The sequence below is a fragment of the Pongo abelii genome, chromosome 12 (assembly GCF_028885655.2).
Source record: "Pongo abelii isolate AG06213 chromosome 12, NHGRI_mPonAbe1-v2.0_pri, whole genome shotgun sequence".
NCBI classification, from domain to species: domain Eukaryota; kingdom Metazoa; phylum Chordata; class Mammalia; order Primates; family Hominidae; genus Pongo; species Pongo abelii.
In genome coordinates this window covers 28,403,784-28,410,485 of record NC_071997.2, presented here as the reverse complement: position 1 = coordinate 28,410,485, position 6,702 = coordinate 28,403,784, and the positions used below count along the sequence as shown (strand labels likewise).

Below are 6,702 nucleotides of genomic sequence, written 5' to 3'. Positions count from 1 at the left end.
TTTTCTTTTTTGTAGAGATGGGGGTCTTGCTGTGTTGCTCAGGCTGGTCTCGAATTCCTGGACTCAAGTGATCTTCCCATCGAAAACTCCCAAAGTGCTGGGGTTACAGGCATGAGCCACCATGCCTGGCCTGTATACAAGTTTTTGTGTAGACATGTTTACATCCAATTAATGAACACAGGATGCCTTTCCATTGATTTAGCTCTTCTTTAATTTCTTTCAACAGTGTTGTGTAGTTTCCAGTTTACAAGTCTTACACTTTTGGATTAAATTTATTCATAATTATTTTATTATTTTTGATAATATTATAAATGGAAATGTTTACTTAATTTTACTTGAATTGTTCATTGCTAGTGTATAAGTAGGCAACTCATTTTTTTTAATTGACCTTGTATGGTACAATCTCTGAACTCATGTATTATCACTGATGGTTTAGGTTTTTTTTGAGGTTTCATTAGGGTTTTCTATATATAAGATCATGTCATCTAGAATAGAGATAGTTTTATTTATTCTATTCCTATTTCAATAGTTTTTGTTTGCATTTCTTGCCTAATTGCCCTGGCTAGAACATCCAGTACAGTGTTGAATAAAAGTGAAGAAAGAAGGCATCCTTGTAAGTCAATTTTTTTTTTTTTTTTTTTGACACGGAGTCTCACACTTTGGCCCAGGCTGGAGTGCATTGGCATGATCTCGGCTCACGGCAACCTCCGCCTCCCAGGTTCAAGCAATTCTCCTACCTGAGCCTCCTGAGTAGCTGGGATTACTGGTGCCCACCACCACACCTGGCTTATTTTTTGTATTTTTATTAGAGACGGGGTTTCACTATGTTGGCCAGGCTGGTCTCGAACTCCTGACCTCGTGATCTGCCCACCTTGGCCTCCCAAAGTGCTGGGATTACAAGCACTTTGTAAGCCACTGCGCCCAGCCATAAGTCAGTTTTTATACCCCTTCTTTCATCCCTGATTTTAGTAATTAGAGTCTTTCTTTTTTCTTGGTCAATCTCAAAAAAAAAAAAAAAGTTCATGAATTTTAAAACTTTTTCTAGGCCAGGCATGGTGGCTCACTCCTGTAATCCCAGCACTTTCAGAGGCTGAGGCAGGCTGATCACAAGGTCAGGAGATTGAGACTATCCTGGCTAAAACGATGAAACACCATCTCTACTAAAAAAATACAAAAAAAAAAATTAGCCGGGTGTGGTGGTGGGTGCCTGTAGTCCCAGCTACTCAGGAGGCTGAGGCAGGAGAATGGCATGAAACCGGGAGGCGGAGCTTGCACTGAGCCAAGATCACGCCACTGCACTCCAGCCTGGGTGACAGAGCGAGACTCCATCTCAAAAAAAAAAAAAATTTTTTTTCAAAACACCAACTTTTGCCTTTGTTGATTTTCTCTACTCTTTAAAAATGATTTTTAAAAAAATTAATAGTGGTTAAAAAAAAGATTTACCAACTTAACGTGTTTTTTTTTTTGAGCCAGAGTTTCACTCTTGTTGCCCAGGCTAGAGTGTACTGGTACGATCTCCACTCACTGCAACCTCCACCTCCAGAGTTCAAACGATTCTCCTGCCACAGCCTCCTGAGTAGCTGGGATTACAGGCATGTGCCACCATGCCCTGCTAATTTTGTATTTTTAGTAGAGACAGAGTTTCTCCATGTTGGTCAGGCTGGTCTCCAACTCCCAACCACAGGTGAATGCCCGCTTCGGCCTCCCAAAGTGCTAGGATTATAGGCGTGAGCCACCACACCCAGCCCAACTTAACCTTTTTTTTTTTTTTGAGATGGAGTCTGTCACCCAGGCTGGAGTGCGGTGGCATGATCTCGGCTCACTGCAAGCTTGCCTCCCGGGTTCACGCCATTCTTATGCCTCAGCCTCCCGAGTAGCTGGGACTACAGGTGCCCGCCACCATGTCTGGCTAATTTTTTTTTTTTTGTATTTTTTAGTAGAGACGGGGTTTCACATTGTTAGCCAGGATAGTCTTGATCTCCTGACCTCGTGATCAGCCCACCTCGACCTCCCAAAGTGCTGGGATTACAGGCATGAGCCACCACACCCGGCCCAACTTAACCATTTTTAAGTGTGCAATGCAGTAGCCTTATGTTGTTGTGCAATATATCTCCAGAACGTTTTCATCTTTTATTTCTATTTATTTATTTATTTATTTATTATTTTGAGACACGATCTCGTTGTCACCCAGGATGGAATGCAGTGGTGCAATTATAGGTCTCTGCAACTTCAAACTCTTGCGCTCAATCAATCCTCCTGCCTCAGCCTCCCAAGTAGCTGAGGACTACAGGTGTGCACTACTGTGCTGGGTTAATTTTTTTTTTTTTTTTTTTTTTTGTAGAGAGAGAGTCTTGCTTTGTTGCCTAAGCTGTTCTTAAACTCCTAGCTTCAAGCAATCCTCCCACCTCGGCCTCCCAAAGTGCTGGGATTACAGGCGTGAGCCACCACTTGGCCCAACTTTATCTTTTAAAACTTGAACATCTATGCCCATGAAACAACTACTCTCCATTTCCTCCTCTCCCTAGTTTCTGGTGACCACCATTTGATTTGCTGTTTCTGTGAATTTGACTACTTTAGATACCTCATATAAGTGGAAGCATACAGTATTTGTATTTTTGTGACTGGCTTATTCCACTTAGCATGATGTCCTCAAGGTTCTTCCATGTTATAGCACGTAACAGAATTCCTTTCCTTTTTAAGGCTGAGTAATACTCCCTTATTTGTATACACCACATTTTGTTTATCCACTCATCTGTTGATGGATATTTAGGCTGCTTCTGCATGTTGGCTATTGTGAATAATACTGCTATAAATCAAATAGCAAATATCTCTTAAAGTGCAATGTGCAAATATCTCTTAAAGACCCTATTCTCAATTCTTTTGGATATATGTCCAGAAATGCATATGGCAATTCTATTTTTATTTTTCTGAGAACCCATCAGATTGTTTTTGGTAGTAGCTACACCATTTTGCATTGCACAAAAGCTCCAGTTTCTGTGCATCCTCTTTAACACTTGTGATTTTCTGCTTTTTTGATAGTAGACATCCTAATGGGTGTAAGATAATATTTCCTTGTGATTTTGATTTCCATTTCTCTAATGATGATTAGCAATGTTGAGCATTTTTTGTTTTGTTTTGTTTTTGTTTTTGTTTTGAGACACAGTCTCACTCTGTCACTCAGGCTGGAGTACAGTGTTGCGATCTTGGCTCACTGAAACCTCTGCCTCCTGAGTTCAAGCTATTCTGTGCCTGTGCCTCCCAAGTAGCTGGGATTACAGGTGCCTGCCACTATGCCCAGCTAAGTTTTGTATTTTTTTTTGAAGGTTTCAAAATGTACTTTATTTCTTCAATAATGCCATAACTTAATGGGTACACAGTGTTTTAACTTGGTATCAATTATGAGCTGTTTTTTAAACAATTCATTATTATACCAGCTGGGATGATTACTGATCTCTCCGTTCCTTTGGGGTGACTCTGCCAGCAGGGTCCAGGTTCCATTCTATTCTGATTTGTGTTGCTACATATGTCCATATAGCAATACAGAAAGTGGCTCCACTATCTAATACAGCATTATCGTATTGTCATGAAAATCAGGTGAACTTTTCTGGTGGCTCTGCCTTGCCATTGTTTGCTGAATGCTTTCATCTTGGAGATGACTTAGTGCATTTTTTGACCAGTGAAACATCGTGAAGGTGAAGATCGAACTGTGGGAATGCAGCTGCTGCTTTGGTGCAAATTCCAATTTTTGTATTTTTAATAAAGATGGGGTTTTGCCACGTTGGCCAGGCTGGTCTCGAGCCACTGACCTCAAGTGATCCACCACGCCTTGGCCTCCCAAAATGTTGGAATTACAGGCATGAGCCACCGCACCCAGCCTAAGCATCTTTTCTTACGCTTTTTATACATTTCTGTATCATCTTTAGAAAAATGTCTAGTCCAGCCTTTCGCTCACTTGTTTGCTGTTGTTGAGGTCTCTATTGTTTTTCTAGTTTCTATTTCACTAATTCCAGCTTTGACTTTTATGTCCTTCCTTCTGCTTGCCTTAAGCACAGTTTGCTCTTTTTTTTCCCCAGGCTATTGATTTGAGATCATTTTTTTAAGTCCACTGATATTCAAGGTAATTACTGATAGGTAAGGATTACCACTGTCATTTAAAAAATTGTTTTCCTGGCTGGGCGCGGTGGCTCACGCCTGTGATCCCAGCAATTTGGGAGGCCGAGGTGGGTGGATCACCTGAGGTCAGGAGTTCAAGACCAGCCTGACCAACATGAAGAAACCCCGTCTCTACTAAAAATACAAAATTAGCCAGGTGTGGTGGCACCTGCCTGTAACCCCAGCTATTCAGGAGGCTGAGGTAGGAGAATCACTTGAAATCAGTGGGGGGAGGTTGTCGTGAGCCAAGATCATGCCATTGCACTCCAGCCTGGGCAACGAGTGAAACTTCATCTCAAAAAAAAAAAAAAAGTTTTCCAGATGGGCACAGTGGCTCATGCCTGTAATTCCAGCATTTTGGGAGGCCGAGGTGGGCAGATCACTTGAGGCCAGGAGTTTGAGACCAGCCTGGCCAACATGGTGAAATCCTGTCTCTACTAAAAATACAAAAACTAGTCCCACGAGGTGGTGACCACCTGTGGTCCCAGCTACCCGGGAGGCTGAGGCACGAGGATTGCTTGAACCCGGGAAGCAGAGGTCGCAGTGAGCCAAGATTGCACCACTGCCCTCCACCAGCCTGGGTGACAGAGTGAGATGGTGTCTCAAAAAAAAATTGTTTTCTGGTTGTTTCATAGATCCTTTGTTCCTTTCTTCCCCTCTTACTGTCTTCCTTTATGATTCAATGACTTTCTGTAGTGGTATGCTTTGGTTACTTACTTTTTAGAGGTCATTATTTTTTTTAATATAGTCTTTATAGGTATACATTTCCTTCCTAATGTTGCTTTAGCTGTATCCCATAAGTTTTCGTATGTTGTATCTTCATTTATCCATCTCAAATTTCTCTAATTTTCTAATTTCACATGTCGTGATTTCTTCTCATTTCCTGTGTACTTTCTAATTTCCCCTGTGATTTCTTTTTTCTTTTCTTTTTTTTTTTTTTTTGGAGTCAGAGTCTCGTTCTGTCACCCAGGCTGGAGTGCAGAGGCACAATCTCGGCTCACCGCAAGCTCCACCTCCCGGGTTCACACCATTCTCCTGCCTCAGCCTCCTGATTAGCTGGGACTACAGGCACCTGCCACCATGCCTGGCTAATTTTTTTTTTTTTTGGATTTTTAGTAGAGACGAGGTTTCACCGTGTTAGCCAGGATGGTCTCGATCTCCTGACCTCATGATCTGCCCACCTCAGCCTCTCAAAGTGTTGGGATTACAGGCGTGAGCCACCATACCCAGTTTCCCTTGTGATTTCTTATTTGACTAACTGGTTATTTAGAAGTGTGTTGTTTAATGTCCAAATGTTTGTGAATTTCTCAAATTTCTGTTGTTGATTTCTAATTTCATTCCATTCTGGTCAGAACACATATGCTTTATGATTTCAATTCTTTTAAATTTATTGAGGGTTTAGGAGTACAAAAGGCTTATTGAAAAAAGAATCATTGAAGTTTTTCTTATGCTCTAGCATATGGGTTATGCTAAAGAGTGTTCCAAGTGCACTTAAGAAGAATGTGTATTTTGATATTGTTAGGTGGAATTTTCTATAGATGTCTATTTGGTCTAGCTTGTTTAACCCATTGTTGAAGTCTTGTATTTTCTTGATGGTCCCTGTCTAGTGGATCTATCCATTATTGTTTTTAAAAATACATTTGACGGTTGAAAGCAAAAATTAGGCCAGGTGTGGTGGCTCACACCTATAATCCCAGCACTTTCGGAGGCCAAGGCGGGCAGATCACTTGATGTCAGGAGTTCGAGACCAGCCTGACCAACATGGAGAAACCCCATCTCTACTAAAAATACAAAAATTAGCCAGGCATGGTGGCACATGCCTGTAATCCCAGCTACTCGGGAGGCTGAGGCAGGAGAAGCACTTCAACCTGGGACAGGAGGTTGTGGTGACCCGCGATCACGCCATTGCACTCCAGCCTAGGCAACAATAGCAAAACCCTGTCTCAAAAAACAAAAAAAAAAAAAGAAAGAAAGAAAGAAAGAAAAGAAAGCAAAAGCAAAAATTATAACATTAGTGGAGTTTACAATGCATGTAAATGTAATAGAAAACATCTATAATGTAAAGAGGGAAAGGTAAAAATACCTATCCAGCTGTAAGATTTCTACATTCCACTTAAGTGGTAATATGTTCATTCTGTGAAAAATTAAGTGTATTGTAATCCCTAGAGTCACCATTTAAAAAACTATTCAAAGAGATATATTCAAAACCAATATATGAAATAAAACAGAATGCTAAAAATCATTTAAATAACCAAAAAGGAGGTGAAAAGTGGTAAGCAGAAGGATAAAGAATGGAGCAAAAAAAAAAGTAATAAGATGGGGCTGGGCCCAGTGGCTCACACCTGTAATCCCAAAACTTTGGGAAGCTGAGGTGGGTGAATCACTTGAGGCCCGGAGTTTGAGATCAGCCTGGCCAACATGGTAAAACCCTGTCTTTACTAAAAATAGAAAAATCAGCTGGGCATGATGGTACACGCCTGTAATCCCAACTACTTGGGAGGCTGAGGCACCGGAATCGCTTGAGGCTGGGAGGCTGAGGTTGCTGTGAGC

The 6,702-nt window shown here is 41.3% G+C and overlaps 1 pseudogene; it reads right to left on the bottom strand.

The window, feature by feature from the left end:
- Window positions 1-3,247: 3,247 nt before the first annotated feature.
- LOC129057505 (cytochrome c oxidase subunit 7B, mitochondrial-like) lies at window positions 3,248-3,685 on the bottom strand (annotated as a pseudogene).
- Window positions 3,686-6,702: the final 3,017 nt, after the last annotated feature.